We start from the raw sequence: 20589 nt of genomic DNA, 5'->3' as shown, positions 1-20589 counted from the left end.
AATTAAAATTGTACTAGATTTCTGAGCCTGTTACTGGAACCTAGTGAAATTTGAACATACTAATAATTAATATCAGTATTCATATTAATACATAATAGTTATTTTATGTGTTGCGTTGTGGTTATAATTCAAGACTATAGTCAGGTAAGTTTTCGGAGTTAGTACTAATAATTTCATGTGGTCAAACAAAATACATTTTTAGGTTAGGTTTCGTGAGTCAATTGTTTAGTCAAACCAATGAATTTCGTATTGCCAGACAAAATATTTGACATGTTGATCCCTTTCCCGGATAGTTTGCCTATGAGAATATATTACAAATTATTGAATTGTTTAGAATAACCTTCAACATAAAGTACGGTAAGTACATAAGTCATTTAGTACGTAGGATCGTGTGATATCTCGTAACAGTTGGAAACCAGTGGCGGCTGATTGACTGAGGCAAGTGAGGCCGGGCCTCAGTCACTTAGCTTAACTCAAATCAAATTCTGTGTTTTTATATAATGTATTAGTTATTTGAATGAAGCATATATCGCTGTAGGAGCATTTGAAAACTTTGTGATGTATATAGACCTGTTTTGCAGTAAAATTTGTTCCTGAGGCCAGAATCGCTCGTGCCGAGTCTGGCTTCTGAATTTTCTGTATTTTCGCGGGCTTTGAGCTTGCGCTTAAAACGTCGTAGCTGAGGCACAATTCATCTGGCCTCGTGGCCTGGTCAGGTTTCACTCCTCCCATCCATGGGCCGGCCTCAAGGGTAGTGTGGGGTGGGAATAGCAATGGTGACTTGTCTTCCTAAATAGGCCATAAATAACAAAAATTCCAGCTCTTTGGCAGGCAGGGACCCACACTATTCTCTCTCCTTATGTCTTAGTTTATGACTTAAGCGAGGGTGTTGTACTATTGTACTTCGTAGTACATTAGTGACTCTGGGCTATGTTATGTATTTCGAGAAAATATAAACAGAAACAAATGCGAGAAATAATGCTGGTGTGGTTAATTCATTGTTAGAGTGTCCTTTTTCGAGAAGAAATAATATTGAAAGAAAGGAAGTCTTAAATAAAGAGAGAGTCTACCGAGATACCTACGACATCGCTGACAATTTTTCTGACAGATAATCTTAAAACGCGAATTTCTATTGTATCCTGGTATGGGCAACATAAATGGTTAAGTGGTAATGTAGTTTAAAATAAACTTCTCTGTTGGCCTTGTTCGTTGCTGTCAAGGGAAAAAGTAAAAAGAAAAGAAAGGAAGGGATTTTCAACATAATAATGTGAGTTGCTTCATCACATTGAAACTCACAGCATAACAGCTTATTTGTTGAGTGAAATTATTATTTTTCATTAAAAGTAGGCTAATAATAATAATAATAATAATAATAATAATAATAATAATAATAATAATAATAATAATACATTAATAATAATAATAATAATACATTAATAATGATATTAATAATATAATAACAATACCGTAATAATTAATATTAATAAACATTTCCTATCGGAGGCACTTAAACTAGTTGCATCTGGCCTCACCGAGGATTTCGATCACCGGCCGCTACTGTTGGAAACACTGACAAGACGGCAGGAACTGTTTAGGAACTGTTTTTATGTGACCCTTACTATATAAGGGGTAACAGCACCGCTCTGTCACAGACGGACTCAGGGCAAATAGAAGGGGAAAGAAATACCTTCGCATTCTCTCAACTTGTGTGAAATGTCGTTTAGAGGGATTTAAATTTTGCTCTCTTACAATATTGCTGAAACAGTCGAAGTGTTGTAAACTTTAAATGATATGGCTTCTTTAACTCGTTCTTCGGACCTCACGGGAACTAGTTGTCTGTCCATTGTCCCAGTGTGTGTGGTGTCTCGTAGTGGTCCCCTGTTACCCTGACCCAGTAAACGGGGGAGTCCTACAGTGTGTGCTTGTGTTCAGTAGAGTTGTGGGTCTAGGTACAATAAGCCTCAGGCTGCATTGCCGAAATTAGCAAAAAAAAAAAAAAAAAAGAACACCACCTTTAATATGTGTTTAATTGCTTTTAGTCTAAAATAGTCTCTAACTCCATGTGATACCTGACATCCCAGGTAATTCAATGCATTTACGTCTTATATTTATTATATGTTGCAATATTGTGTTTTTATGGTTTTATTACCCTTTGGATCATAGTTTCATCATCGAAAACCTTCAAAATGTTATTCAGCAAGAGACCAAAATTGCAGGCAGCCGGGATTACAATTTTAAAATCTGTACTGTCGGATTAAAATAATTTCCCGCTAAGGAATGAACATAAGATCTTTATTACATATTATGTAAAAGTTACTTGAAAATATTTAGTGTAATCCTAATATAAGGTATTATCAGTGGCTTAGAGCATATTGTATGTTCAGAATTGAGATTATGGTGATATACTGATAGTATGAGATTAAATCTTCATTCTGGACAGGTATTGTAATGTATTGTATGGAGCGTTATTAATATAAAAACTATATTTTGCTTCATTATTTCTACAAGATGTATACAACACTTCTTTCAAATCTTCCCGAATATCAGAGAAAAGGGATATTCAATATTTGTGCTCTAATTCATCGTTATTATGACGATTAAAAGTTACCTAGCAAAGCAGATTATGGTGTACACAAGCAATCCAAACGCTTGTAAACATGAAGATTGACTTTGAAACGGAAGCAAACCTCAGCTTCTGAAATACCATAGCGTCGTAATATTACAAGTCAGATGCGTACTAAAAAAATTCAAGCCATTTTTAAATTTATTCCCAGTTTATAATGCATATGCATAATACAGACATTGTATCCAACTCGTGTATAACCTTGATACTCGTGCCTTAAACATTCACTTGTGCCATGATTCCGAACATTAGGCCTATACTTTTGTTGTATGAATATCTTATTATTAAGGAATGCAACAAAATAACTATTAAGGGATGACATAAGGCAGTTATAATAAGAAACGGTTAGACATGTATGAAGAAGACGCGTACATCTGAAAGAAAATAGTGTTCAATTATAGACGAAAAAGAAATATGTGATGACTCGAGAAGAGATTGTTTGAACAAGGAGTTCTAACTCTAAGGGATTGAGAAGTCCAACGCTTTAAGGTGGAGATGAATATGATTAAGTAGTAGATGTTACAGATAATGATGGTGGAGATAATAATAATAATAATAATAATAATAATAATAATAATAATAATAATAATAATAATAATAATCGTAAAACATTGGTACAGGAATAGATTGTCCACTAGTGGTGATCTTCTCCTTCTTCTTCTTCTCATCTTCCTCCTCATCTTTCAACAAGGAGTATGCCGCTGCTACTCCTTTATAAATAATCCTTCCATCTTTCTCTGGTCCGGTCAATTTTCCGTTTCCCGTTTATTTCTGTATTCACATCTTTTATTATTTATGTTTTGTATGAGAAGCTGAACTCTCGTATGTTCGTTTCTTACCCTTTTCTTCTGATTATTCACATTGTTGATCTACATAATAAATCTCATTTCTGTTGAATGCAAGTTACTTTTATTTCTAGTTGTCATAACTCATGTTTCGCTGCCATAAAGTGCACTTGGGACTAATCGGATGGATCATCATTTATCAATAATCAGTGATCATTGTCAATACGAAAACAGCTTCCTTCATTTGAAAAAAAATACAACTTACTTCTATACTAGATATCAGAAAGGGAGTTGACCTGCCATTCTAAATTGAGGGGCCTAGAACAAAAAGCAGGTAAGTGACGGAAACCTAGTTTTCAGAAAACTACAGTTAAAGTTCTACATGCAATGAAATATTATACACTAGTTTGGTGAAATGATGCCCATATAGCAGCACTGCACAGTACGATCACTTACCTGATTTTATCCCAAAGAAACATCCTTTTGGGCTATCACAACACGCACTTACCTCATTTTTTAATAATGTCCCTTACCTGCTTTTTGTTCTAAGCCCCTCAATTGTTATGTCACTGTATTCATATTTCTCACTTTTATTCTGTTCACAATATGAAGATAGAAAATAATGAAATGATAATAGTCACAATTATACAGTGATAAAGGATGGATAGAACAGAGAAAAATTCTCTCCGGTACCGGGACTCGAACCCGGGTTTTCAGCTCTACTTCTGACGCTTTATCCATTAAGTACACCGGATTCCAGTTCCGATGCCGGATCGAATCCCTTCAGTTTAAGTTCTACCTCTCAGTTTTCCCTTTGGTGTCCTACCCTCATGTACTGTGTTACAGAATGTGTGACAGTGACACAATGTCCAACGCACTATGTACAGAGGTGCACTCATTACGAGTGACTAAGTGGCTAGGATCCGACGGAATGAGAGGCGTCTTGTATCACTGTGATTACTTACGCATATCATATTATTATGATGTACCGAAGTGCATATGATATTTCCGTGCAGGAGTTCTGCGTTATCAGATGATGAAGGATGAGTGGAACAGAGAAAAATTCTCTGGCACCGGGACTCGAACACGGGTTTTCAGCTCTACGTGCTGATGTTTTATCCACTAAGCCACACCGGATTCCAGTTCCGATTCCAATATTATGTAAGCTACTTCGGTACATCACAATAACAATTATACAGGTTGAACCGTAAGTAATGTCATTAATTTAAAGGAAGTTTCTTTGACATATTTAAAAAAAAATACAGTTTGAATAGTGAACGGGAGAAAAGTTCGGGGCAAAAGAAGATATCAGATGATAGACGACATTAAGATATTTGAATCGTATGCCGAGACTAAAAGGAAGGCTGAAAATACGATAGATTGGAGTGAAAGACCTACCCTTGGACAGAAAACTATGAATAAATGGAGTAGGGTTATAATATTAATGGAATAATTAGTTGTTATCCGCTCTGAGGACTTCTAAGAAACTCAAAATCTCTATAAAAAACAGGTAGTGCATTTGTAATTTTATTATTCAGGTTCTTTGTAAGTAGGGCGAAATATTTATACATCTTAGTATTGTATAGTATATATTTATTTAACGTGGTAGAGATAAAGCCATCTAATACATATGGGCACGAATATTATTATTGCTTATCACGTTTTTTAAATAAAAATATCTTTGCCCTAAACGGAATAAGAGAGAATCTCTAACCATTTGAAATACAAATGTACGTGAAGATTAAACATCAAGTTAGGCCGAAGCTGTTAAGACTACAAAAAAAAAAAAAAAAAAAAAAAAAAACTTGTGAATGCTATAACACAAAGGTACCATTTCTAGAACATTTTCAGATATTGAAAAAAAATATACACACACACACACACAAACACACACACAGAGTGTTTCAAAATACGGGGTATAATTTCAGGTATGTATTTCCCACATGTAGACAATCAAAATAGTTCATTACAACATGTGTCCGGAAATGCTTTATTTCCGAGTTATGGCGTTCACAACATTGAAATTCACCGGAACGTTTTTCTTTCCGCAGGTCGTTGCCGTCAAAGGAGACATTAAGAGGGCACTCTGACAGTTCATTCCGAGGCGAAGGTTACATTCAGTGTTGTGTAGGCGTTAGACTGTGCGACATGTATTCAAATCAAGAGCTGGCAGAGATACACTTCATGTACGGTAAGGCGGACGGCAATGCTGCGCTGGCTCGTCGTTTGTGCCAGGAGAGGTACCCACAGCGACAATGTCCAGAACGGAAGACATTTGTACGTCTCCATTACCGTCTGTGCGAGTATGGATAGGTAGAGGTGGCCCAATTGCTTGGCCTCCACGCTCACCTGATCTGAACCCTCTCGATTTCTACTTGTGGGGTCATTTAAAATCATTGGTTTATTCGTCTCCGGTGCCTGATTTGGAATCCCTTCGGAATCGAATTGTGGCATGTTCTGAGGACATACGCAATACTCCTGGAGTTTGGGATCGTGTTCGCAGGTCAATGAGACATCGATGTGAGGTCTGTATTCAAGCAGGAGGTGGACATTTTGAACATCTTCTGTAATGACAACGACCTGCGGAAAGAAAAACGTTCCGGTGAATTTCAATGTTGTGAAGGCCATAACTCGGAAATGAAGCATTTCCGGACACATGTTGTAATGAACTATTTTGGTAGTCTACATGTGGGAAATACATACCTGAAATTATACCCCGTATTTTTGAAACACCCTATATATATATATATATATATATATATATATATATATATATATATATATATATATATATATATAAGATCGGAAAAGGACGCATGCACACACCAATTAAGTAGACTTTCCTGGATTTTTCAAGGGCAAACAAAAAATAATTCAATTGTTTTGAACTAATTTACTATCATCTTGCCTCAATTAACTCTAATATCACTGAGGACGATCATTTTCATTTCTTACTGCGTCAGTTTTCCACTGCTCAGTCAACTGCAATATGCTGTCATGTAGTGAGCAAAAAGTGAACGTGAAGCAAGTAGTAACGAATTAACGAACGATATCGCTGAATAGAAAATATAGAAATGCAGTAGTTCCTGTTCGTTCATGCTGGTATCGGAACAGGTGCGAATCATATGAACGAAATGAGCTAATCACTTCAGTGAATCATTAATTTTCAATCTATTCTTCCAAATCAATCAGACTTTCCATCTCTAAACTGAACTATCAAAGCTACATATTGCACAAGGCGTTTTATAATATGTTTTTTCAGACTAGACCAGAGATGTCAACTGATGCCCATAGAAGAAAGCGCACGCTTTAGAGTCCAGGAGAGCCTGAGTTCTTTACAGCGGAAAGGAAAGAGACAGACGAAAGAGGTAGTATATGCCGCTTGGTCGAGCTATAGGCTACACAGGGATGGCCAGCACTGATTCAATGGATAAAGGGAAGATAATTTATTAAAACTGTATCCATGTTAAGTTTTAGATTTGTCTGAGAAGTATAAGTGCATTATAAGAATGTAAGTTTTAATTTTAATGCTCATTTTTTACAAGTTTGTTTTTTTTATTCAAAAGGAATATTTTCTCAACTTTTTTTTTTACAGAAAAGTGAAATTTTTATATATGTTTGTTTAGTAGCCTTACAGGTACTAAAACAATGTTATCGTAAATCTAATATATCGTAAATACGTATTACTGAAGATAGTGTATTAAAATGTTTGAAAATATTCACTTGGAAAATATTTGTAAGGAAATGAATTAACAAAGCAAATACTGTTATATCACAAACAAAAGATATGTGCCTATGTGTTTGTAAAACGTCAGCTCTATAGCTTCAGCAGATTTCGAGATAATTTAATATTCTGATAACAGAAAGTTGCGCACCAATAACCCTAAAAGCATAATGCGATAAGAGTTTTATTATGTAATATTAGTTACAGTTAACACATATACCTAGGCAACTTTGCTTTGTACTATAATATTGTTTTGATTACTTTTATAAGGCTAAAGATGCCATCAATATCAATTTCAACTTATCATGTCATATTCAGTGACTTTCTTTGGGATAACACTTTCTTTATGAATGATGTGTTTAATTCACTTAGTACAGTATAGTTGTAGTTATTATGGAATTTGTGTGAATATTCCTTGTTTACTCTTTATTATGTTATTAACGTTTGAAACACAACTGCAATATTAGGCTAAGAAATAGGTGTTAGTTCTTTTGTTTTACAGACAATATAGAAAATAACAAACAGAAAGAAGCCATATAAAAATAACGACATAAAATTTCACGTTCCGTTTGAAGTTTGTGCACCACTGTTTTCTTAATCCAACAGGCTGCTTATTCCTCCTAGCATACCTAGCGCTTAATGCCCGCGCACGACGTCAAGGTCAGAAAAATGCGCTTGCTTTGACATCACTGGACTAGACGATTCATATTTCCATCAAATTGAAAAACGTTGAAACTTTTGAGTTGTCCAGTAAGTGAGCTCGAACATGTGCTAGTCTTTTGTCTAGAAAGTGAATTTAAGAGTTGTTCAGCAAGCTCGCAGTTGACAATTAACGGCACAATTGATCAGCTGCGCACATGATTTCCCCCAGCTTGTTTACATATCTATTAGCCATGTTGCTTACATGTTAGTCTGCAACGCTCTCTGTGTATTTCATTGGCCATTGTCGGCAGCCCTCCCGCATGGGAATGATAGATGACACCGACACCCTCTCTGCCCACAGCTGCTGTGGATATGGCGCCCCCACTCCACCCATCCCACCCCAACCTGACAGTCGCAGTAAGAATGTCTGCTTAGGATCGGGGTGAAAGCCCGTCCACTATTCTCGATGGAAAGCGACGCTAGTTTCGTGTTAATACGATACCCGGCGTGAACACGAGGGAAGAAGGGAGTTTAACACGGCTATTTCTCGCTTATAATGTTCGACATTCCTCAATGAGAATTTTTATTACATTAAAAGATTCTTTGCGTTAGAAATCTAATTTATTAAAAACTTACACGTTTATATACAGAGTTAGTTAAAAGTCCTGCACCAACAAAATAAGTTTTGAAGCATGTTGTTCAGTGACATGGAACTTGGTGTGTGGGGATAACCATACACTAAGAACCCAATAATGGTATTAGCGAGTTTTGTATACTTCCGGTTTAACCGGAAGTAACTCAACGCTCTTATTTTAAATGGAACACCCAATATATTTTTTATTTTTGAATAATGCTCATTATGACAGAACCAGAATGTGTAAGATTGCACAGAAAATATTTGCCTCTGTTGTAATTTTCTATATGGAAGCGAATCATGGATAATTAAAGAACGAGATAAAAGTAAATTACAGGCTGCAGAGATGAGGTTTCTTCGCAGAGTAAAGGGATGTACAAGAAGGGATCTGATAAGAAATGAAGATATCCGTAAAGAATTAAATATATACAACATAAACGATAAAGTTGAAGATTATAAAGGAAAGTGGAAAGAACACCTGTCTCGAATGGATAATGAAAGAATTCCAGCACTGATACAACAATACCAACCTAAAGGCAAAAGAGATGTCGGACGTCCTAGGAAGAGGTGGAACTGAATAAAATGTGAAGACGGAACAGGCACTAAGCCTAAACCATGAAGTGAAGATGATGATGATGTAATTTTCTAATTTTTAAGGTGTCTAACATGTGTCGGTGAATAGCTTGTTGTAGAATGCTTATGCACGGGACCAGAAAGAGTAACATTGCATTACAAATATTTGCCCGTATTACACTTTAATAATTGTTATATATATTTCAATATACGGCACTGGCTATACCATGTTGAAAATATCGGTTCTCGTCCGACCACCGAAGTCAAGCAACATTGGGAGTGGTCAGTACTTGGATGGGTGACCGCTTCGGAACACTACGTGCCGTTGACGAAATTTTAAATCAAATCGATTCAATAGGAAAGGTTCAACGCAAGGCAGCAAAATATGTCAAAATGGGAAAGGGACATGGTGAAGAGATAGTAAAAGGCTTAGGATGGGAATTTCTCAAATCAAAGCGACGAAAAGCGAGACTGACCTCATTGTTTAAGGCACAAATGGGACACAAAGCATGGACCGACATCAATGCTAGATTAATGACACCATCATACTTAGATAGGGCTGATCATATTAGGAAGTTTAAATGCAGAAAACAAAAAACGGACGTGGCAAAATTGTCCTTTGTTAACCGCACAATAGTAGGCTGGAACAGCTTACCTGCGGCAATCTTCCAGGGTGGTCCTCTCAAAATCAATATATTTAAGGAAACGTTGAAAAGATTAGACTGAAAATGTAATTGTAGGTGAAGTGTAATTATCTAAGTTGCGTCGTACAATTAAGTTGATATGTAATTAATTAAGATGATACGTAATTACTTAAGTTGGTATTAGTTGGGTGTAATAGAAGTACTTATAAGTTAGGTTTACCTTTGCTTATGGTAGGCATTATTATAGCATAGCTTTTATCTATAGATCTAGGTTGATTGCATCTATTTATTTATAGTTAGAAGTAAATTTGCGTTTATTTTATTTTTATTGCTGTAATTATTGTAAATGTTATTAATATAATTATTGTAATGTTATTATTGTATATGACTGCCACCGGGTGTACATCCAATTGTAGTGTTAATAAATAAATAAATAAATAAATAAATAAATAAATAAATAAATAAATAAATAAATACGAACAATATTTAAATCATATTTAGGTAAATATTTATGTAAAAGCCATTTGTAAGTAAGTAAGTAATATTAAATAAATGATCCAATCATAAAGTAATATGTCCAAATATTTCTTACAAAGAGTAACATGTCCGGGTTATATTTCATTATAAATAACCAAAAAGAATCTTAATTTAATTTTATGCATGTAGACTACAACAGCTTTCTGAACACAAAAAAATACAGTAGAATATAAAAGCAAATAATTTTGTTGTATAGTTTGGTAATAAAACGTTTTTCGCCATTCCTGAAAAATCGTTTATGCTGGACATGTTGCATTTTGAACGCCAGCTCCACCTTTTTCACATATGACACTGCAAATCTGAAACAGTTTCCTTTAAAAATGAACACGAGCAGTGTAATTTCAAATACAGCTCTTTTTAAATTCATATTCTTCATGTCTGGAGCTCAGTGGCTAAAGTGATGAACCTACATACATCCTCATGTTATGTTCTGAAAAGTAATACCATTCGAAGTGTGTTAGAACTGATCCATCGGTGTGTCACTACGATATTTATAATTGAGCCGATATAAAGCCCATTAATCATATTAATTACATTTGAAGGGCTTTTCTGGCGATATAATTTCCAAAGTTAATGTGAGAAGCTGCGGAAGAGGCAGATGAATCGGTGAACGCTCTAATTAAAAGATAGATTAATCTGTCGATACTCGGTGGGCAGTGGAATGGTCTAAGATAAACAATTTCTCTTACAGGAAATTATTCATGTAAATAATTACTGTCCATGTCATACCAACCAATAAATTTTAACTGCTTTCAGGTCTCTCATGTCCATGATAAAAATGAATATTGTTGGATACTTTCAGTTAGGTAACCTCGACTTGTTTTGTTCTTCAGACTTTGTTAAGGCCGTAAGTTAATGATAGTAGTCCTCTCGAAGTATAATAGTCGTTGGGTTACGAACCAGCACATATTGATAAGGATTTGATTGTTGATTTCCTCTGACATTGTGCATCAGACGCCGAGAATGTTTTACAGGGCACAAAAGGTTTTTATGCTTTATAAAAATATTAATAGGATAAATTCTACTGGATGAAGTAAATAGTATCGCTATTTCTACAAAATGGAAATAAAACATGGAAAATTATAGGAAAGTTAGTTTATTGAGTACATACTACAAATTATACAATGGAAATTTAAAAGCTAAATTGAGAACGCTCACAAAATTTTCGCTTCCAATGTCACAGTATAGATTTCAAAAAGTAAAATTAAAAAAAAAAAAAGAGCAATTATTAGGTTAGTGCATTAGTTCATTAGTTCGTAGTGATTTTGTTTGTCATTACAACACTTCGTTGTTAGGAGGTTGTTTATCGTTTGTCATTTGTTATTTGGATTGTTGCACTTGTAAATACGTCTTCAATTTTGCGAATTTGAAGAAAGTTTTTGTTATTTGTGGACTGAAGACGATGGAGTGTCAGGTGGAAAAAAAAAAAAAAAAAAATAAACGAAAACTTCCGACATTTTCCTTAATACAGAGGCGGCTTGAAACATTTTGTACCGAGTACGGGGAGAATACCATCGGAAAAGCCACTGCAAAAACATGGTTCTGTCGTTTCAAAGAGAGCCACTTTGACGTTAGTAAATCGTCACGTTGAGGAAGACCATCGGACTTTTATGAAGACCTTCTGAACACTTTAATCCGTGATGATCCACGTCAGTCAACACGATAATTGGCATATGTGATGAATTGAGACCAATCATGCGACATTTATATTCCATAGACAATGTTAAAAAAAATGAGTGTTTGGGTATCGCATGCATTAAGTGAAAATAACAGAAATCAGCTGGGAGCTATTTGTGCTATACTGCTTGCTCGTCATCGGTTAGCGCGTGCATATCTACCATTCCTATGCAAGATTGTTTGTTACTGGTGACGAAAAATGGTTCCTTTATGTTAGTATAGAAAAAAATTACTCAGCCCTAACGAAAAAGCAACGCCCCGTGCAAAAGTTAGTGTCCATCCACAGAAAATGATGTTATGCGTCTGGTGAGATAAAGAAGGCGTCGTGTACTGCGAATTGCTTGCCAGGAATGTAACCGTAACTGTTGAAATTTATTGCCAACAAGTCAGACGCCTTGCGGCCACAATTGAAGAAAAATTACCGGGAGGACTGCTTCAAGTTCTGTTGCAACACGATAATGCACACCCGCACTGGTTGGGAGTTGATTTCACATCCTCCATATTCTTCCGATTTTATACTTAGTAAGCAAATGCAGCTTTTCTGTCTTCAAGACGAAGCCAAGATAACATTTCGAAAGCTGGAGTGATATATGATTTACGAAGGTCACATAACGGACACGTGAATTATGAACACGTAATTTTAGTCCTAGGTTGATGCTGATTTTATTTATTTGTTTATTTATTTATTTATTTATTTATTTACTTATTTATTTATTTATTTATTTATTTATTTATTTATTTATTTATTTATTTATTTATTTATTTATTTATTCTGGTGTAGTTAAGGCCATCAGGCCGTCTCTTCCACAACACCAGAAATACAAATACTATCATAGAAATAAACAGAAAAAATACACTACATACAAAGTAAAGCTACACAAGAAATAGAGAGAGAGAGAGAGAGAGAGAGAGAGAGAGAGAGAGAGAGAGAGAGAGAGAGAGAGAACACTATAAACAAAGTAAAGCCACACAAAAATATACACAGGTTGCAGTCACACAAACTTTAAATGATGTCAGTGAGCAGAATATCAGAGTAGGCTTAATAAAAATGAGACATAATCAAAGTAGAAACAAGCATCTTTTTTGGGGTGAAGGGTAAGAAATTCTTAAGACGTTTCATAGAATGGAATATTGAAAAGATTTTTTTACCAGTTCCTTTTGTGTGAATTTTTCGGTCAACATTATTATTGAAATAAACACCAAGATTCTTTGCATATGATTTAAAAGATATAACATTTTGATTCAATTTTATACGAAATAAAAGTGATTCATTGTCTTTGCTAATATTCGATGATGCCCCATTACGATTGTCTATGATTTTTCTGAGTTTGTGATAAGGTCATCTAGTTTTGCTCATGCCCATACCGGTCAAGATCTTCGTTTAATTCAGAAAAGTCTTTGGTGAAAATATGAACTTTCTAAAATTACTATTTTTATATTATTATTATTATTGTTATTGTTATTATTATTATTATTATTATTATTATTATTATTATTATTATTATCATCATCGACATTTTATTCGATTATTTAATTGAACTAAGCTACATCAACTGCGAAGTTGTCTAGCGTTGATGGAATTGGTGATAGAGAGTTCGTAGTTGGAGTGGGGAGGCCAAGGATTCGTCATGGAATTACAGTTCGAGGAAAATCTGGGAAAAACCCAACCAGGTAATCGGCCCAGACGGAATTCAAGCGCAGTCTCGGATTAATAGGTAAACGCGCAACCACCTGTTGGCGGCCCAAATTATCATTAAGAAAATTAAGGAATGTTAGTAACAGCTTAAAAAATAATATGGATTCTGCACACTGAGGAACAAAAGTTGTCTGGAACAAGAATTAAGAGGTATTAACATATAACGCTGTGAAAACCTTACATTCTGGAAAAAATTGTCTAGCACCTATGATGTTTGTGCTATCTTCACAAAAATTGGTACATGTTTATTATGGTCCTTTCTTTTAAGATACATCGTAATAACATACTTTTTCAATAGCTCAATAGCTCAGTAGCTTCAATAGCTATTGAAAAAATATTTTCCGACGAAGTATCTTAAAAGAAAGGACCATAATAAACATGCCTACCAATTTTTGTGAAGATAGTATAAACTTCATAAGTGCTAGACAATTTTTTCAAGAATGTATGGTTTTCACAGCGTTATATGTTAATAGCCACTTAACTGAATAGAATTAAAATTAGTTTTATCAGATGAAAGCAATAGCCTAGACATATTTTTAGTTCGGAGGAGGAAAATGGGGAACAATTTAAATTACTAGTAACTGGTAAAATTGAAGAATGAAATAATAGTAGGTTTCGACACACATTAAGAAAACCGAAGGCAAAGTCCCTAGAATAATAACAAAACACAAAACAAAAGGTTACAAATGGGAATGGGACCTTTGATGAGGCCAAGCGAGACTTACTACGGTTTAATTCGTAATTGATAACGATGACGATGGAAGAATTACTTGTGCTGTCGTAAATACTAGCTTGTTACTTTAAGGGGTTAGGTACAGCTTACAGCAGTAAAATTTTGGAAATATTCAACGTTTTTTCCTCCATTGTTGTACCTTGTACAATAATGAAAATTGGTAAGTGTAAGACACTGCCCTTCTGCTATATGAAAAAAAGAAACGTTTTTACGATTTTAAAGAAAATATTTACTTTTTTTTTTTTTTCTCTCCAAAATTGACTTTACTGTGCAGTGATGAAGCATTTCCCACATAACTCGAAAACTATCCAACATTCTGTGATGAAATTTTTTGTGTGTATTTATGCGTGTCATATCTGCAATATGATGCAATATCACTTCTCTACCTTTGATAGATGTCTGATAAAAAATAAATTAATTTAAAAATGGTCAAGTATCAGGACTTTCTTCTAACACGAAAAAAAAAATTATGTATTAAGGAATGTAGTTGAAAGATTATACATGTAAACATGAGTTTCAGTAATAAAATAAAAGAGAGAGAGAACATGAAAAAGTTAACATGTTTATGAATTATGAGGGAAACCCTTCTTCACTGCACACTGAACTGCCACCATTTTTAATTTATAAAAAAAAATATATATATATAAATAATGCCAATGCCAATTTTCATTATTGTACAAGATACAGTAATGGAGGGAAAAAAAAGATTGAATATTTCCAAAAATTTTAATGCTGTAATGTAAGCTATACCTAACCCCTTAAGTAGTCCTTCAGAATTCAGTAGCTTTTAGCTTTTGGTCATAAACCTATAGAGGTTCCACTCGACTTTGTCCTGTCATAATGGAGCTCTAAAGATGAATGTGACACGGCACAAGAACCCAAAAGTCTTGAATTTCGTAAACATAAATAAAGAAACGTATTGTAGAAACTCTTCTCAAATTTACCACAGTACACTTACACCTAAGATTCTACAGTACATAGAGACTTCACAAGGCATCTCAGATAATACTCTTTTTAGTGTTCCCTGCCACGTATGCTATTTGGGCACTGTTGATTTGAAACACTATGTATACCCCTCCTTGGCCAAGTTACACGAACTGTCTGTATTGCTGTCAACGTACCTCTGCTCAAATAGAAGCAATGAAAGACAATGTTTACGAAATTGCAACAGACGTGGGGAGTCTATATATTCAAGATTATACGGTGTTATCCTGTGTGGTATTTGTGAAATTCCCACAAAGCGAGGGGAGCGAGAGCCGGCGTGAAGGGATGTTGTAAAACGCTAGCTCTAGCTCATGTAGGAGCTCTGAATTTTAGAAATGAGACATGACGCAGCCCAATGTAATTTAAAGGTCGGTGAAGCTCGTGTAATTAAGGCTCAGAAGAGGCTCATGTATCCGTAACGTTGAATAAATCAACACGAAAAAGCAAGCCCTACTAGGAGGGAGGTGCCTGATTATCGATTGAAGCGTTCATGTTTCTTAGCCTAAGGCGAAATCAATGTAACTGCATTAGTGGTAAATTTCACTGGAATTCAAACTTCCTTTATGTAAACTGTATTGACTTTTAATATGGTAAATTGCACTGGATGTTGTAAATTGCACTTCTTCTCATTTTATTAAGTTTTTCCCAACATTTTTGCCCGGTCTCTTCATTCTCGACAATCGATACATCGTCTTGCTTGAATTTGATAGGGCTTGTCTTCATGAACTGACTCCTTCATGACGTAAGCTTTTGCTGAGTATTGAAACTGATGTTTGTTTCTGAACAGGCTCCAGTCACTTTAGTTATGTGTACTCTAACTCTAATGCCTGTTGCTACTCTTGCTACTAGTGAAAGAGGAAGAGAGTTACTCATTATTGACGATTTAAAATTTTACAAAGATAGTGAACTTAAATCTGGTGAAGTGAAGTGGAGATGTATACTCCGAAAGTGTAATGCGAAAATATATACGATAGGAAACAATAACATTGTTAGAATTGAGTTAGTTCATAACCATGATAAAGAAGTGAATAAGTCAGAATGCCAAATTGTGAATGCTATTGAAAAACGTAAAGCAACAGAAGATATATCTTCGCGGCTGAGCAAAGTGATTCGGATTATTCTAAGATAACTTTCCTTCCAGAGTAGTAATTCTCTTGACAATAAGAAAGAAATATATATAATGCACGCAGGAAGATATATCCGAAATTGCCAAGCAATCGAAATGAAATTCTCGATGTAATTCTTTCAAAGCGCGTTGTAACTAATAAAGGAGAAGAGTTTCTGCTGCACAATGACAAGGATAGCGGTATTCTTATCTTTAGTTGTCATACAAATTTGATATTTTTACTAAACTGTTTCTCAGTGTATGTTGATGGAACTTTCAATTATTCTGTTAATTTTTCTGTCAGCTGTTTACTGTTCAGTATTAGTGTTGAACAAGTGTTTGATAATCGACAACGCATAATAAACTGAAGTGGTACAGCACAGTATTAGTGTTGAACAAGTGTTTGATAATCGACACGCATAATAAACTGAAGTGGTACAGCACAGTATTAGTGTTGAACAAGTATTTGATAATCGACACGCATAATAAACTGAAGTGGTACAGCACAGTATTAGTGTTGAACAAGTGTTTGATAATCGACACGCATAATAAACTGAAGTGATACAGCACAGTATTAGTGTTGAACAAGTATTTGATAATCGACACGCATAATAAACTGAAGTGGTACAGCACAGTATTAGTGTTGAACAAGTGTTTGATAATCGACACGCATAATAAACTGAAGTGGTACAGTACAGTATTAGTGTTGAACAAGTATTTGATAATCGACACGCATAATAAACTGAAGTGGTACAGTACAGTATTAGTGTTGAACAAGTGTTTGATAATCGACACTTATTAACTGAAGTTTTACAGTATACAGTGTTAGTGTTGAACAAGTGTTTGATAATCGACACGCATAATAAACTGAAGTGGTACAGTACAGTATTAGTGTTGAACAAGTGTTTGATAATCGACACTTATTAACTGAAGTTTTACAGTATACAGTATTAGTGTTGAACAGGTATTTGATAATCGACACGCATAATAAACTGAAGTGGTACAGTACAGTATTAGTGTTGAACAAGTGTTTGATAATCGACACGCATAATAAACTGAAGTGGTTCAGTACAGTATTAGTGTTGAACAAGTGTTTGATAATCGACACTTATTAACTGAAGTTTTACAGTATACAGTATTAGTGTTGAACAAGTATTTGATAATCGACACGCATAATAAACTGAAGTGGTACAATACAGTATTAGTGTTGAACAAGTGTTTGATAATCGACACGCATAATAAACTAAAGTGTTAGTACAGTCTATGCAACAAATATTAGGTCATAGCTTCAGAGCAGTTTGTATCTTCTGCTCCTCGATCATCCAGTGCATTTTACATGGTAAGTGATTAACCGTCCGGTTTATTTGCAGTGCAGTTTACTATTTTCCAGTACAATTTACAATCGTCCTGAAAATTTACCTATGTCTTTGGAAAGAACCGGATTTGGGTGATACCTGAAGACATTGAAAAATTTGGAAAGGTACTGGGCAGCTTAACTATTTCATTTTGCCAAATGTTGAATCTAAAGTGCTATGACAGTCTTACATGATCTCTTACTTCTATTTTCTTTAATTTCATTCATTTATTGCTAATACAGGTATATAATAGTTACATAGAAAAGTATACGTCCAAGTAAATTTATAAAGGTATTTCTAGCACACTTCTGAAAGAGCGAGCCAGTTTTGGGGGGGGGGGCGGTTCAGAAATATAAGATAATCTATACTAATAATAAATCTGTAGCCGAAATTTTTCTGGTAATTTTATATAATATAATTTAAGTTATTTGAAGGGTTCACAACCATAGTGGGCCAAGCGCCATTTACTGAATACGTAGAAAAGAATGATTAAAATTAAGTTATTACCATAATTCAATGGAAACCTATAACAAGTAAAATAAAATATACACATTAAATCGAAATGATGTCAATCTTCATTAAACTATGGTTGCAAGTAATAAAAATTAAGAAACATGTTAAAGGAATTGTCATTGCACGAAATGAGTGTCTCTGGACCAAAATGATCGCATTTTAATTATCTGGATGCAATTTAAATTAAGTAACATATTAAACGATTTATCCTTCTATCAAACACGAATGTTCCCTGGATCAAACGTCCTATTTTAATTATGTAATTACTTTATATTTATTTCTAACGGGTGGAGCGGAGCGCACGGGTACGGCTAGTCATATAATAAAACATTACATTGACTCTAACACACAACAAACATTATAGCCTATAATTAAAAAATTAGATAAACTAAAGAAAGAAAAAAGTAAATAATCGTAATTATACAACTATTTAATTATAATATATAAGATTACAAAATTATTGAAAATTAACATCCGATAAAATTTATTAAGAATAAAGTATTCAATCGAATTGTAGTAAATATGTATTTTTTTAAATTTTGTGTTTACATTTATGAACATTTTATATTTTGAAGGTAAGGAAATTTTTCAGTGATTCAGTTATATTATAATTTTTGACCAAAATTGGCGCTATGTCTAATCCTGTAGTTCTGATACATGTCTCTTTCACAAACATACATAAGTGGACCCGAACATGTATAACACTCTGGCTGCATCTCGATGAAGCCGAGGGAAGTCTAGTTTGGAGAAAGTACGATAAAATGCAGGCTAATTCCGCGCTACGTAAAATATGTCCCGTTGCCGACTATTGAACTGTAACTCCAGGAGTTCTGGTGCATCTTCCGCTTTTAGGGAAAATAGCCTCACAAAGACATCGATCACGGGGCGTAGTCCGGCGATGTCCTGAAAGACAAGTTTCGGAATTAGAAATATAGCCCTACCGGCGTAAATTGTATCTTTTTTGTAGATAATAGAACTGTTGGTAGTAACAATTAATGTAATAATAACAACAATATGAATGTCAAATTTACCTTTACTGAACTCTTCACGAATTGCATGTACTGTTGCCACGTGTCCTTGAAACCGTGCAACGGCACATACAGATTCTGGCCAACCAAAGCAATTATTGTCTTTAAAGTATATTCAACAATTGCTCCTAAGTACTCGTATTGTTAAACGACAAATAAAGTACACAATTTGCAAAAAAAAAGTAATAATTAAGTAATTAATTAATTTAGGGTAAGTGATAGAATGGAATCGAGAAAAATATAATAATTCACTTTTAAGAGAAGAAACTACGTAAATGTAAATACGTTTACTTGCCTAAATCCGAGTAGTATGAAGTATTTTGTTTTGAGAGCTGGCTTTCCCAAAGAGAGAGCTTCTTTTCGAGGCGTTGATTTTGTCTGTCATATCTATTATTAGATGGAATTTTTTTACCATGCATGCTCAAATTTAGCAGACCAGCTATGCCAAACCAATAAGCAAGGTCTGCAACCCAATTAGTGTCTAGCAAAATTGGTTGCGGGCATCTTTTCATTTTCACAAATTCTGAAAGAGAATCTCCCAGTTCAAACATAGTTCCAAAACAAGGGACAGGCCTTTTAAAAAACTGGCCCACAATAAACCGCATTTCTTGGAGCCGAGAGATCACCAATTAGGCCTACCTGAAAATTTTTCATTTTGAGGGATAGACCGTTTTTACCCATATGATATACGATGTGATATGATATATATGATGTGATATATGATATGATATATGAGTTATATGATATGATATGATATGATATATGCTACGATATGATAGGCCTATTTATTTCTACATCTCTTATTTAGTGATGGGTTGCCACCACATCTCTGTCTCTTCAATTATTGAAGTTACAGCGAAAGAAAAATTCCCTTGCATGGGATCGATTCTACGCACTTCATTACCGAAAGCAATGAATCTGCTGACAGCTATTTCGGGTCCAATTGAAGCAAATAGTAGCAATTAATTTTAATGACTAATATCAAAGGCTAAACTAATCAGTGGTTGAATTTCTAATATAATTACAGGCTAAATTACACGCAAGGAGCATGCAGCTGCAATTACAACTAAACGTCTCAATTATTTGTAGCCGAGCAGCTTGAAGTAATAACTACTGTTGTGCATGCAGCTGGCAGCGCGCGAGATAAATGCGAACCACACCTCGACGTACCTTGCCCTCTGTCTGTCTGCGTATATTTCTTCCTTTCCTCGCATTTTAAATCTTCATTAACATCTGCGTTATGCTACCAAGTCGCGCCAATATTTCATATTCATTTTAAGTTATACTGAAAATTAGCACAACTGTGAAGTGGTCTCTTTGCTGGAGTGCAAAGAGC

General features: G+C 34.6%; 1 pseudogene; it reads left to right on the top strand.

Moving 5' to 3' along the window:
- Positions 1 to 9193: 9193 nt before the first annotated feature.
- On the top strand, positions 9194 to 9312 carry LOC138693508 (5S ribosomal RNA; annotated as a pseudogene).
- Positions 9313 to 20589: the final 11277 nt, after the last annotated feature.

The sequence above is a fragment of the Periplaneta americana genome, chromosome 17 (assembly GCF_040183065.1).
Source record: "Periplaneta americana isolate PAMFEO1 chromosome 17, P.americana_PAMFEO1_priV1, whole genome shotgun sequence".
NCBI classification, from domain to species: Eukaryota; Metazoa; Arthropoda; class Insecta; order Blattodea; family Blattidae; genus Periplaneta; species Periplaneta americana.
Note: the sequence above shows the minus strand (reverse complement) of the source record. Positions and strands in the feature narration are given on the sequence as shown.